The 13,730-nt window shown below is 46.3% G+C and overlaps 1 pseudogene; it reads right to left on the reverse strand.

Moving 5' to 3' along the window:
* Positions 1-1,241: 1,241 nt before the first annotated feature.
* On the reverse strand, positions 1,242-12,225 carry LOC147960682 (uncharacterized; annotated as a pseudogene).
* Between the last annotated feature and the right edge of the window lie 1,505 nt (positions 12,226-13,730).

Raw genomic sequence — 13,730 nt, forward strand, 5'->3', positions numbered from 1 at the left:
CTTGAAGACTTTCGTGTTCATAGTTTTGTTTTTCTCTTTCTTGAGTCATCAGAAACACCATACTGTTAAAGGGGGTCGAGGAAATACTAAGGAAAAATTTCCATGTGATGCTGAACTCAAAATCCTACACCTACCAATCCGTTCAAGTGAAGCCATTGGAAATCTCATACAGTTCAGTCAATTTCTTCAGTGACAAAGACGAAGTTCTTCTGGTCTCTGAGGAATTTTTCTTGACTGAGGAGTTAGGAATTCGCCAGTGTGGATTGCCTACATAGTGAGGAACATGATAGCCGTGATGATTTTGCTACTCAAAGTTCTGACCGTTGCTGTGCTATGCGCCAGCTGTCCCAAAATATCTATCCACCTAACGGTCATATCATTAAAGGGCATTTATGTCTTATCATGTCGGGCTGCTCCCTCGGCTATAAATAGCCGCCCCCTACAACCACTAGCTGGTTGGCTGCTCCAAGAGAAACTGACACTTGTCATTTGAGAGCAACCCATCCTCCGAGGACTTTGAGCGAAAATCATCAAGTGAGGAAAAACCAAAAACCCAAACACCTACAAACCCCAAGTGATTGAGCATCACTGAAGAGATTGATCCTGAGTGGATCCGATGCTTGTTACCTTTGAAGACTGTGCTTCTTCCAGACGGTTAGGCGTCATGGTCTAGAGCATCCAAGAGGAATTGTGGATCGCCGAGTGACCAAGTTTGTGAAGGTTTGGAAGTCGCCTGAAGACTTACCATGAGTGATTGGACGAGGTCTGTGTGACCTTAGTTCATGGCGAATACGGTGAGGACTAGGTGTCTTGGACTAAGTGTCCTTGACTGGGTGTCCGGGACTGTGTGTCCTCGAGTTTAAATACTCAGCCGCTCCAACCAGACGTACAACTGAGACAACAGTTGGAACTGGTCTACCAAATCATTGTCTTCACTGACCTTACTGGTTCTATTTCCTCAACTCTTTCATTTCCTCATAACTGTGTTGTGTGTTTGTTCATATCTGTGTTTGAAGACTTGGACTGAAGACTTTCTCAATTTCCTCAGTTCAATTTCTTCAGTCTGTTTGTCTTCATCCTGTGTTATCCTGTGATTACGCTTCCTATACTCTGTGCCTGTTTTCATTTCATCATGATGACTATGCTTGTATTCTGTTATGTTTACCTTTGAGTACTTATTCCACTGCTAGTAGTTCTTCACTAAGGAATTTCCTCACCGGCAAATTCCTAAGTGAAGAATTTCATAAAAATCGCCTATTCACCCCCTCTAGTCGATATAACGCACTTTCATGAATTGCTGAATCTGAAACAAAAGTACCCAATTTTCCTTTATATACTTCAATTTGTGCTTCCAGTTTCCCTGGATCATAATGCCCTTCGGCCATTCCAGTTGCGCAGGCCTCAACACCGCCGCTGACATCAGGATCATCATGGGAAGGATCTTCGTAAAAGACCCTTGGGTTTAGCATAAGACGAGCAGCATGAAGTGGGTTGTGCAAGTAAGAATACCATATCCTGTCAACTAAATCCAAATAAGGATGATGTTTATCTCCATGATCGCGCTTTATGTCTTTTATAGTATCCACGGCATCATACAAGATACCCACTGGACAGTCCTCAGATTATAGTTTAAACAACACATCGACAATTGGTTTTGTAACCTTTAAAACATCAGTAGCAGCACACCAAAACACGTCATCTGTCCTTACTATGCCGCTGATATGCCTAAACAAGCCTTGAGAAGCCCAACTAGAAGAATCCCATTCAGGCTAGCTAAACATCTACACTACGTTTGCTCTTGCAGAAACTAACCTCTCTAATGTGATGAATATAGCAGCAAACTTCAGAGAACTGCTCAGAATCTCCTACGAGACATAAATTCCTTATAGTTCCATTGCTAGTGTATGGCCATATATAAACCTTATTACTTCCTTTGCCTTCATTACGGCCTCAAAGGCATGTTCCAGTGCTGCTATTTTCTCAAGCAGAAGGTTAATGCAGAAGTCAGCACACGGTGGACGAAGAATGAATGACCATGTTTCTTTTGCACATAATATCATGCAATTCGCATATGTGGTGACACATCATTTGTGACAACTTTAAATATGTTGTGGGTGCTAACATCATCAGCCACACGAGCAAACACTAAAACTAGCTCATCCATGTCCTCCGTGATTCCAGAGACATCGATCGGTCTCAGGAAGTACATACCTTTGCTTCAATGCACCTTAGCACTTACGAAACTTATTTTACCACATCGACTCTTCCAACTATCCATAATTATACTACAACCACTTCTTTTCCATTCTTCCTTGAGTTCCATTGCACAATGCTCAGTTTCTTTTAGTTCCTCCTACAGAATGGATTCATACATAGGAATTTCAACCTGATCCCTATTGGAAGCCACTTGAAGCGTCTTCTTGAAAGATGTCAAGCTGAGAACATCCTGCCCAAGTCCAGCCTCAGTGATGAATTTGCCTATTGCATTTGCTTACTAAGAATCAAAGTGAGCACCGGCCTCCATCAAGTCAACACTCTACCCTGAAGATGTTTTTTTTGTTTCTTGTTCATCGCAGAAGAATTTCAGTATTGTAGGCAAGTGGCTTCTACAGTCTAACCTCCCTGTAATAATTAACTACATTTTATTCACTCATGTATGTAAAGTGTAATTCACATAAATTATTGGCTTTCAACTACTTCCTCATGTAACAAGACCGCACATGACATATACTACAAATGAGATCATACATTACACTACCCTAAACCCATCCTAACCAAGAAAACATTAAACAAAGTTACCTGCTGTAATATTTTGTTATGTGTAACTGACATGAGGAAAGAATACAAAAAATATGATCTGCGGTGTGAAACACATTTACCAACAGCCAACACATAAAAACATGAGGTTTCATGAATAATTTTCATTATTTTCACCATGGGAAACAAATCTTTTTGGATCAATATGATGGATGGAAGTTATTATGGCACGACAATTGAAGAATTGTCCATCTTCACCATAAAAAAGATAATATGTAATTAAATTGATAGATGAACATTAACAGATTGCTAATATGTGGAAAAAACATGTTTACATTAAAATACAATTGGTGGAGGCTCTTGAATAAATGAAAGATAGGAATGTGCAAGCAAGCTGGTCCTAAACCGCAAACCTAGGACAACCAGGAAATTAAATCACCCATGTACCATTAGGCCATTAGCTTGTCCCGTCAAAGCTAATTTCTACAGTGGTAATATCCATGCAAATCTAGTCACCTGTAGCCACTACAAAAAAAAGACACATCCGTGACATTTTGGGCCGAACGATTTTTTTCTGTGATACATATGACACTTCTATGTGGATAATTGTGACAAAACCCGGTATCATCATCGATGTGGTGGGCTCCTACTTCTATGACAAAAAATCATGACAGAAAATGGGCTTTTTGTCCTGGGCGGGCCGGAGAAGTAGCTGCATGACATTCTTTGGGCCGTCCATGACGGAAAAAACCATGGTAGAAGCGAGGGGGAGGAAAATTTTGGGGTGTTCCCGGTTATGGTGGGAGGTCGAGGGCCGAGCGATGAGCGATGCGTGTTTCTCTCGTACACGTACGCGCGTGTGTGCGAGGCGTTGGCAGGCGTTGGCTCTAACTGAATCCGAGTGAGGCGTTGGGCTCTAATTAAACCCGAGCGATTGCACTGCAGGCTATGCGTTACTGAACCCGAGCGATCGATCGATGGCTGTTAACTGAACCAGATCGAGCGATTACTTCGCTACTGCTGCTAACTGAAGCCGATCGATGGGATGAATAGTGAGCGTTGCGGGGGGGGGGGGGGTGGATGAACAGTGAGCGGTGGCGTTGCCTCTGGATGAACAGGACCCCTTGGTGTGGTGGAGGGCTGGATGAACAGTAGACCTGGAGGGGTGCCCGTGGAGGGGTGGATGAACAGGACCCCGTGGTGTGGAGGGCTGGATGAAAAGTAGACGGTGGAGGGGTGGTTGAACAGGACCCCGTGGTGTGGAGGGCTGGATGAACAGTAGACGGTGGAGGGGTGCCCCTGGAGGGGTGGTTGAACAGGACCCCATGGTGTGGAGGGCTGGATGAACAGTAGACGGTGGAGGGGTGGTTGAAAAGTAGCCGGTGGAGGCTGGATGAACAGGAGCCCGTAGAGGCTGGATGAACAGGAGACCGTGGAGGCTGGAGGAGCTCGACGGTGGAGATCAACAGTATCCCGTGGAGTCCCGTTTTGCGGTACGCCACACCCCTCCCGATGAACAGGACCCCCGTTTCGACCGTAGCGCTCCAACAACGGTCAGTTTCGTCTGTTTTGCGGTACGCCACACCCCTCCCGATCAACAGTACCCCCGTTTCGACTGTAGGAGGCCCGTTTCGTCCGTTTTGCGGTACGCCAGACCCCTCCCGATCAACAGGATCCCGTTTCGAACGTGGCCGGTCGAACACAAGGCCGTTTCCTCCGTTTTGCGGTACGCCAGGCCTCGTTTCCATCGCCTGTTCCGTCGAAGCCCTCCCAATGAATACGACCACGCATTCCGTTCTGACCCAGCCGGTTGGCTCCCACACGTTCCGTTGCCTCCCGATGAACACGACGCATTCCGTTGCCTCCCCATGAACACAACGCATTCCGTTGCCTCCCCATGAACACGACGCATTCCGTTTCCTCTCCATGAACACGACGACGACGCTCTTTCTCCGTTCCGACCCAGCCATGTACACGAGCCCTCGCCGTACGTATGCGCGAGTAGGTGTTCGAGACCCCGCCCGTATGTACACATATGTGGCCGTATTTTCTTTCTTGCACCCTGACCGCTGTACGTACGTGTACATGCTTCGTGCGCGCCTCTACTACGACACGTGCGCGCCTCTACATCGACCAGCATATATGTACGTACACATTCGCGACCAGAATGACAACGCTATGTACGCTTCGACCAGGTGGGTCCCGACTGTCAGGCACTTCCTTGCGTGCGAAGACGTAGCTGGTGGGTCCCAGCAGTCAGGGGGGCGAATCATTTTCTTTGCCCGGACGCACTTCCTTGCGTGCGAAGGTGTAGCTGGTGGGTCCCAGCAGTCAGGGGGAAACGTTTTTTTCACGAAATACGGTGGCCCGTCCGGTGGGTCCCCGCTGTCAGGTGGAGGAATAATTATTTTGCACGTAATAAGGAGGCACTTCCTTGCTGCGGCCATGGACCCAGCTGTCAGCCTCTCCACGTATAGTCCACGTCCGACGGAAGTCGTTCTTTGACCACGTTGACCACGCCGCGCCGAGAGCACCGGGGCGGTGGACGACGGCGAGGCCTAGGAAGGGGACGACAGGGAGCCGGGGAAGACGCGGCAGTGGAAGCCCGTGCGAAGAGGAGTACGAGGGTTCACTGGTTCGGCTGCGGTGTGAGGATGCCGTCGCTACAGGGCCTGGCCAGTGGTGGGAATAGTAGGGGGCGGTGAGGCCTCCGCGGTAGCACAGCCGGCCACGGGAGGCAGGAGCATGCGGCACAATCGGCGCTGCTTTGGGCGGCTGGAGCAAGAAGACCAGAGGTTGAAGAAGCACTACGCCCGTTGGATGGACATCGTACGGTCACTTGAGCTAGAATCATTCATATTGACTAAAGTTGACAAAGGCCCCCGTCCCAGTCAACTTAGTAGGCCCACAAGTCAGCCTCCCACCATTGTGGGTCCCACCTAGTAGGGGGAGTATTCATTTTTTGTGCGTAATAAGGAGGCACTTCCGGTGGGTCCGAGCTGACAGCGGGGGAACGTTTTTTTCGCAAAATACGCTGGCCCGTCCGGTGGGTCCGAGCAGTCAGGGGGGAAACGTTTTTTGCGAAATAAGGTGGCCCGTCCGGTGGGTCCCTGCTATAAGGTGGAGGAATAATTATTTTGCACGTAATAAGGTGGCACTTCCTTGCGGCCACCTGGACCCAGCTGTCAGCCTCTCCATGTACAGTACTCTTCCGATGGAAGTCGGTCGTTGACCACGCCGCGCCGAGAGCACCAGGGCGGTGGTCTGGACGATGGCGAGGCCTAGGAAGGGGACGACGCGGAGCCAGGGAAGACGCAGCAGTGGAAGCCCGCGCGGAGAGGAGTACAAGGGTTCACTAGTTCGGCTGCGGTGTGAGGCTGCCGTCGCCGCAGAATAACAGGGGGTGCGAGTGAGTGGAGGGATGGCCTGGCCAGCGGTGGGAGTATTATGGTGGCGGTGAGGCCTCCGCGGCAGCACAACCGGCCACGGGAGGCAGGAGTAGGCGGCACGACCGGCGCTGCTTTGGGCGGCTGGACCAAGAAGACCAGAGGTTGAAGAAGCACTACGGCCGTTGGATGGACATCGTACGGTCACTGAAGCTAGAAACGTTTATTATTGACTAAGTTGACAAAGCCCTTGGTACGCTCCAACTTAGTAGGCCCATAGGTCAGCCTCCGAAACGGTGCGCCCCAGATGTCAGGGGGAGGAATCATTTTTTGGGTGGCCGAAGCTAAGAATATCCGAGATTGAAGAAGAAGCACGACATCCGTTGGATAGACATCCAACGGCCACTGCTGCTAGAACCGTGTGTTGACTATAATAAGTTGGCAAAGCCTTGCATACGCGTCAACTTATTTTTTAGGGCACGCGTCAACTTATAGCCCATTTGCGTTTTGTAAGAATGTACAACCCATTTTGGAATTCTAATGGAATTTACAACAACCCATTTACAGTATGTTAAAAGTACAACCCATTTTCTAGCTAGGACAATGATTAATAATTTCAACCAACCGTTGAAGACAGAATTCAATAAAATTTCCCACATTTTGATGGGCTCCGAAATATTTTTATCCCAAAATTTCTAGTCAGATTAAATATAAATTTGTATTACGTAAAAATCCAACGAAACATTGCGCGTGCAACAATGAAAATTTAAGATTTTCAAAATCCATAAATAATATTTTATAAACTAATTTCGTGTTTTGTGCAATTTTTTATAGTTACTTCCCAGTTTTTATAATTACATCCCATTTATTATTTTTTAAAGCCCATTTTCCTGTTAAGCCTAATGCATCCCTCCTAGGAAAGATTTGCAGCCCAGCGGGGCGGAGAATAACAAGTTGACCTTGCCTGGGTATTCCTCAAAAAGATGTATTGTTGGGCTAGCCATTTTCATCTTGAAAAAATTAGTATCTGGGCTGGATATCTGGCCTGCGTTAGACGGGCCACAGCCCGCCCAGTTAATATCCTGCTCTCCTCTGAACAACAACGAAATCATCGCCAAGAAAAACTCTACAATGCTCACGCCTCAAAAACACAAATACTGCTCGAGCTGCTTGGACCCAGCTGTCGGCTGCACCTTGTGCAATTCTCTTATTTATACTGACTACATAGGTTGACAATGGTGTGGGGCCGTGATGTCAGGAAACCAGGAGAAAGCAAAAAAAACTATAGTTGTACATAATAAGGAGGCACTTGCGTACGTACGGCTATGGCCCTAGTGGGTCCCTAGTGTCATCCAGTCAAGATAAAGCCATCTCCTGAATCCTCATGTTCGTTGAGGATGTTAACAATGCTCGGCGCCACAGCGAGCACAACAACTCGAAGGACAACGGAGAGGGCCTCGCGGGCCCTACGGATGGTCTGATACAGCGCCCGCTACTCATTCAGGAAGCCAGGATCATCGGACACCTATGAGCACCTTCGAGAAACTGAGACAGCATGAAATGGTAAGGCCGCTCTTGGGAGCTCTGGTTTATTTCAAACCTGTATTAACATACAAGTGTAATTTACTCATCATCGAAAACAATGCGTAAAATACAGGCGTAATGAAACCAAGGGCCCGAGGTCTGTAAGTAAAACCGGCGGGTTACGCGTGTAATTTGAGAGATCAGTGTATATTTTACGAGCACTGCTATATGGACGACATTACCAGACGATACATGCACGACGTGCGTATCATGCCATCCATGGGCAAGGCTGAAACAACAGCTAACAACTGGATTAGCAATCGTCCGAGTGTCGTTCAGCGTTTTTATCGTGTGTCAAGTACTTCCAATATTTTACTAGTCGAAATCGACCAACCAAGCGCCTTCGCCCGAGACCATCTACTTTAATTTACAAGCGTCAGTTTTACAAGCGGTTTTGGTTGGAAAACGATGATCCAATCACGGCCTAATATCATGAGTTGGTCAGAAGATCATATGGTTTCACGTCTAACCTACCCGACTTGTCGTATAGGGTATGAATGAAACATCAGACGATGAACTTCTTAAGCACGGAAACAAAAGAAGAGGATGATCTTCTTAACAAGCAAATCATTGGCATTAGATCGACATGCAAAACAATACGAAGAATTATTCTGAGGAGGCACGGTGAACAGCTCGTGATGCCGCATGCCACAACATTCCAAGCTCAACTTTGCAATCAAAGACAAGGCCTGGCGTTACATAGACAGTATTCATAACAAACTCTTAACACAGGAATATCTCAGCAGAGTAACTATTTACTTCTAAACTGAACACAGGAATATGAAAAAACACTTGACACTGCTCACAGCAAGGGCGTCCCACTCAAAAATATCAAATGCATTTCTTCTGGCTAACATAAATGAGCAAATTTTGACAACATTTTCCAATTCCAATATATTAAACTAACGTCTTCTTGCTAACATCAATGATTAAACTTTGACAAGCTTTTCCCATTCAAAATATGGAATGCCTATGATCTTGGAGTCCTGTCGTAGCTTTTGTACTTGTTTGGGCACTTTTTGCCCGGGGCACTCCACGTGTTGTTAAATTGCCAATGTTCTCTGCAGACTAGTCATGTCACCGGTGTCTAATAATACTCTGTAAAGCTTCTCGGTCATTCCTTCTGTAATGTAGCGCAAACAGTGACTGCTTCTTTCTGCAAAGTGGAATGACCAACTAGACCCAGTAATGCAACAGTTTGCCTTACACATTGGCTCCTTTTGTGTAGTTCAACTAAAATCGAAGTCAGAATAAAACCGAGCTTTAATTTTGATATCCCTGTAAGCAACAATAGGTATAAGGGAAACAATTACTAAGAAATAATGGTTGATGACTTGTACTCCCAGAAGAAAAGCTTCTACTGTTCTACTTTATCTTAATGGGAAACAAAGAAGGAGAGTAGCAATTCTCCATCAGTGTGATTCATTCATATTGACTGAGACATTATCTTAACAATGCCTTGTTTCAACATGTATAAAGAACGACAAAGCTTATAAAGGGGGTGATGCTGAATTTGTTGTAACAAAGCAACAAGCATCATGTCTGGGTTGGTCCCATTTTTGTTCACTACTTAATGGAAAAAAACAACAATACAATAGCTTCAATTCATCATTTATTTAAAACAGTACCAATACAAGTAGCACAACATCTCAAAACACACTGCACGATCATGTGGATGAAGGCAAGTACCAACCTGTCATGATGCACACAAGATCACGTACGAATCTGCCAACAGGAATAGGAAATCCAATCTTGTTTTGTGCAGTTGCACTGAAATCAAGCAAAGTGTTTCGCGTAGCGAAGCAAAATGTCATAATAGCAACAAGTTGAATAGATATCCTTGTATAAACAGAGGAAAAAAAGGAATCAATTACTGGCTAATAAAGGAGGATGAAACATGCGGCCACAAAAATGGTAATCCCACCAATCCCTAACAAGTGTTGCAATTTTGAAATATGATTCAGTAGTTAATTCTGAGAGTGCCATCAATTACTGGCTTATGAAGGGGGCGATGCTGAATTTGTTGTAACAAAGCAACAAGCATCATGTCTGGGTTGGTCCCATTTTTGTTCACTACTTAATGGGAAAAGACAGGAATACAATAGCTTCAATTCATCATTTATTTAAAACAGTAACAATACAAGTGGCACAACATCTCAAAGCACACTGCACAATCATGTGGATGAAGGCTTGTACTGACCTTTCATGAGACGACCAACATAAAATACGAATCTACCAACACGAATAGGAAATCCAATCATGTTTTGTGCAGTTGCACTGAAATCAAGCAAAGTTGCCGGTGTGACATTTAAGTTTTCTATAGCAACAAGTTGAATAAATATCCCTGTTTTAAGAGGCAAAAAAGAAAACAATTACTAGCCAATAAAGGAGGATGAAACATGCGGCCACAAAAAGAAGCATCTACCTTATCTTGATGGAAAACAAAGTATAGGACAGTAGCATTTCTAAAATGGTTGCATTGATTCATATTAACAGAGAAATTCTTTTAAAACAAATCAGTAGTTAATTCTGAGATTAACAACAGCAAAATAGCTGCATGGGACATGCCAGCACCATGTGAGTCCACACATATAAATGGGTGATGGAGAGTATGTAGCCAAGCAACATATATGCGTTGGTCCCATATTTGTTCTCTTTGAACCTTCTTCCTATGTGAGGGCAGTAAATCTAGTCGTGCACAAACTACCCAACCCCCCAGTTTCTTTCCCTTTTCAACAAAGAGATCGGTTCCTTACAGATGTGTGTACTGGGTTACCCCCCTTTTCCCTTTTCGACCTACAAAGCGGCTGGATAGCCAGTCTATACTACTTTCCGCCCCTCCTTTCCTCATTGAACCACGTCCTAGATTCTTGCTCCAGCCCACTGCACCCTTCTTTCCTCTTTGAACCAAGACCTAGATTCGACTACAGATCGAAAAAGATCCACATGCAGCTAGAGCAACGACGGTTTCAAAGAAACGTATACCTTAGGGTTGTCGGGATGTGGCAAGGCGTGCGGCAGGAGGCCGGATCTTCCCACACTAAGTACGGCAGCGACGAAGATGGGGTCGGTGGCCCTCCCGCACAGGCGCTGGGTGAAAGAGAACAACGCAGCCGGTAGTGGATTGCATCCCTCGCCGAAGGCGATAGAGTGAACGCTGCACCTCCTCCCCTTCCCGGTGCGACGGGATACGGACGCCTCCTTCACCAGCTGTGAGGGGGGGAGAGAGAGACAAGAGGCCAACGCAGTCTTGTTTAGATCTGGTGAAGAGAGGGTGAGATACTGTGAATATAGCAAACCCTAGCAAATGTATCTAGACTCATTTTAATGCTAGATACCTCTGTATCTAGACAAATCTAAGACAAGTAATTCGGAACGGAGGGAGTAACATATATGTAGTGCCGCGAGCGTGTGGAGAGTGCAAACCCTAGCGAACAAGCGCTGAGGCTCCCGCTTATATATATACTATTGTAGTACGGACTGAGCTCCGGTGCCTTCACTGCACCTGCTTTTGGCTGTATTACAGGTCAGCCAGCCACATTTTGGGCCCTCCTATCGTAAAACCCTAGCGAAAATTGCACCAACGTGAAAGACAACTGCGTCTCCAATGCAACCAAGGTGAACTGAAGAAGGATATCATCTTTGTGCGTACCAAGCGAAGAGCACTGATGGAAGACAGCTTGTTTTTCGTCGAAAATCGATCAGCTTCACCAGCCGATGCAACCATGAGGCGCAACCATGAGCATCGATAGGTCATCATGGTGATGCATCATCCATTTGGCATCAAGTTTGGGTGAGGCACCTAAGAAGTTCGACAAATCCTCACCGTGGTCTATTTCTTCTCAGTAATCAAGCTCGAGGAAGGAAGAACCACGTGGCAGAGGACAGGGAGGCAGAACAACAATGGCCATCCAATTTTGTCCAGTTCCACTAAAATTGAGGAAGACATGCCCGGGTATGGAGACACGCATCGCTGTTTCCAAAAATATAAAAAAAGGGCAACGACATCTCAATTGTCAATAAGAATTAATGAAAAGTACACCAACAAACAGAAGCATCATAATTATCTTGATGGGAACTAAACCAGGATACCCGAGAAAAAAAGCATTTCTTCATTTAACCAGTGATAGTACTACCACCATATGGACAATGCCCGCACAACCACCATGTACTTTTTGTCGAAACAACATGTGTACCTCCACCGAGGCATAAATCAAGACAACTATTTGAGTGGCATTTCCTCTATAATAGTACTAGTAGGTGATGTTGGACCAGCCGACGAACCCTAGCTACTATGCATGGGGAGCTGGGCAGTAGTCGCATAGAAGAAAACCCGCACGCAGCGACCTGGGGAGCTGGACCAGTACAAGAAGTTATACCTCAGGTGGGCGAGTTGTCGTTTAGGCGGGCGGGCAGGATCAGCCCACAAGACGGCAGCGAACAAGGGCGCGGAGGATCTTCGCCGCTCCAGCGCCGGCTCCGAGAGGACGGTGCGCATTTGCTTCCTCGGTCACCGACGGCGACAACGTCAACGCTGCACCTCCTCACCTCCCGCAGCGGACAGGATTCGGCCGGATCTGTGACCACCGGTGAGGAGAGAGATAAAGTGGACACTGTCATCTTGTTTTGATATGGAGAGGGTGAGAGAGCGAGACGCGAGAAACTCTATCAAACAAGAGGCTATAATGGAGTAAAAAAAATCTCTCCATAGTAGTGGTTTTCAATAGAATACGCGCGTTCCCGGAAAAAAGAAACGAAAACTGGCGGACCATTTTTTAAGGGTCTGTCTAGGACACATCTAGATGTGACATAGTTATGTCACATATAAGTTGATGTCCACTCTGTTTGTGGTCTTTTCCTAGTTTTTTTTCTTTCTTGTTGCTACGTTATATACTTGTGGTAGCTTAGATGTGATATCCTTAAATAACATCTAGATGTGAATTAGACAAACTGGTTTTCTAACGTACCAGGAAAGAAAACTCGATCAAAAACATGCCCCCGCTTCCAGGTCGCGAGAGTCGTCGCGCACACACACATAGACATAGACATGCATATCCGTGTTTACTTAAAATTCCATTTCCATCTCCATCTCCAATCATATTTGTCCAACTGGCACATTATTTACGTTGTTAATTATATACACAACAATATTAACGTACAACATCTCTTGTTTGCGCACGTCCGGACCGCTGCCACGGCAGGTCCTGACCAACCCGAACCCTCTTCATCACCCGCGCGTGCTTCCCGCCCGAAACGGTTAGTGCCGCATTCATGCCCGACCAGAGCAGACGCGACCTCTCACTGGCGCCGGCATTGATTACGGCACGCCGGCCAAGAGAGCGTCGCCCGCGCCGCTTCTGGGTGCACGCGGCTCCCCGCGTTCAAAGGTCGCAATAGCCGGCTACAACATGCGCGATCTCTTCCAGTAGTAAGTTCTTGGGAGTCCGTGCTACAGCTAGCTGTCCTCCCCCAACTCGTCAATCTCTTCCAGTAGTGCTAGTACTCCATGGCGCGATCCATCGACAAGAAGGTGGGGAAGTTATGGTATACTACTCTGTTTGCGGTGAGTGGCATGCCGAGCGACCGTGTGGGGTCGAGCCATGGAGGAGGGTGAGACACGAACACGACATACGTGATTTAAATGTTGGTTTTGCTCGATGGCGCGATCCAACGAAACGAAACATTGGTTTCTCTCCGTTACCATTTTTTCTCCGAAAAAACGGAAACTTTTCCACTCCATTTTCATTCCTATTCCAAGGTTGCCCCGTTACAACATTCCATCAAATATAAAGGAAAACTAACATGCATGCTGATGCATCTCAATGATTCACAGATCATAGCCAATATTTTCTTCACAACTAAAGAACAAAGTTGTGAGAGCATGTACGATAGAAAAACTACTGATGCGGTCACTACGACTTAAACCCTAAACCCTAAACATGATTTAATTCCCTGGTCAGGTAGAACCTGTCGAAGGAATGTGCTAGAGGGAGATTCTTTAGT

The sequence above is a fragment of the Triticum urartu genome, chromosome 7A, assembly GCF_056163025.1.
Source record: "Triticum urartu cultivar PI428250 chromosome 7A, HENAU_Tu73, whole genome shotgun sequence".
In the NCBI taxonomy this organism is placed as follows: domain Eukaryota; kingdom Viridiplantae; phylum Streptophyta; class Magnoliopsida; order Poales; family Poaceae; genus Triticum; species Triticum urartu.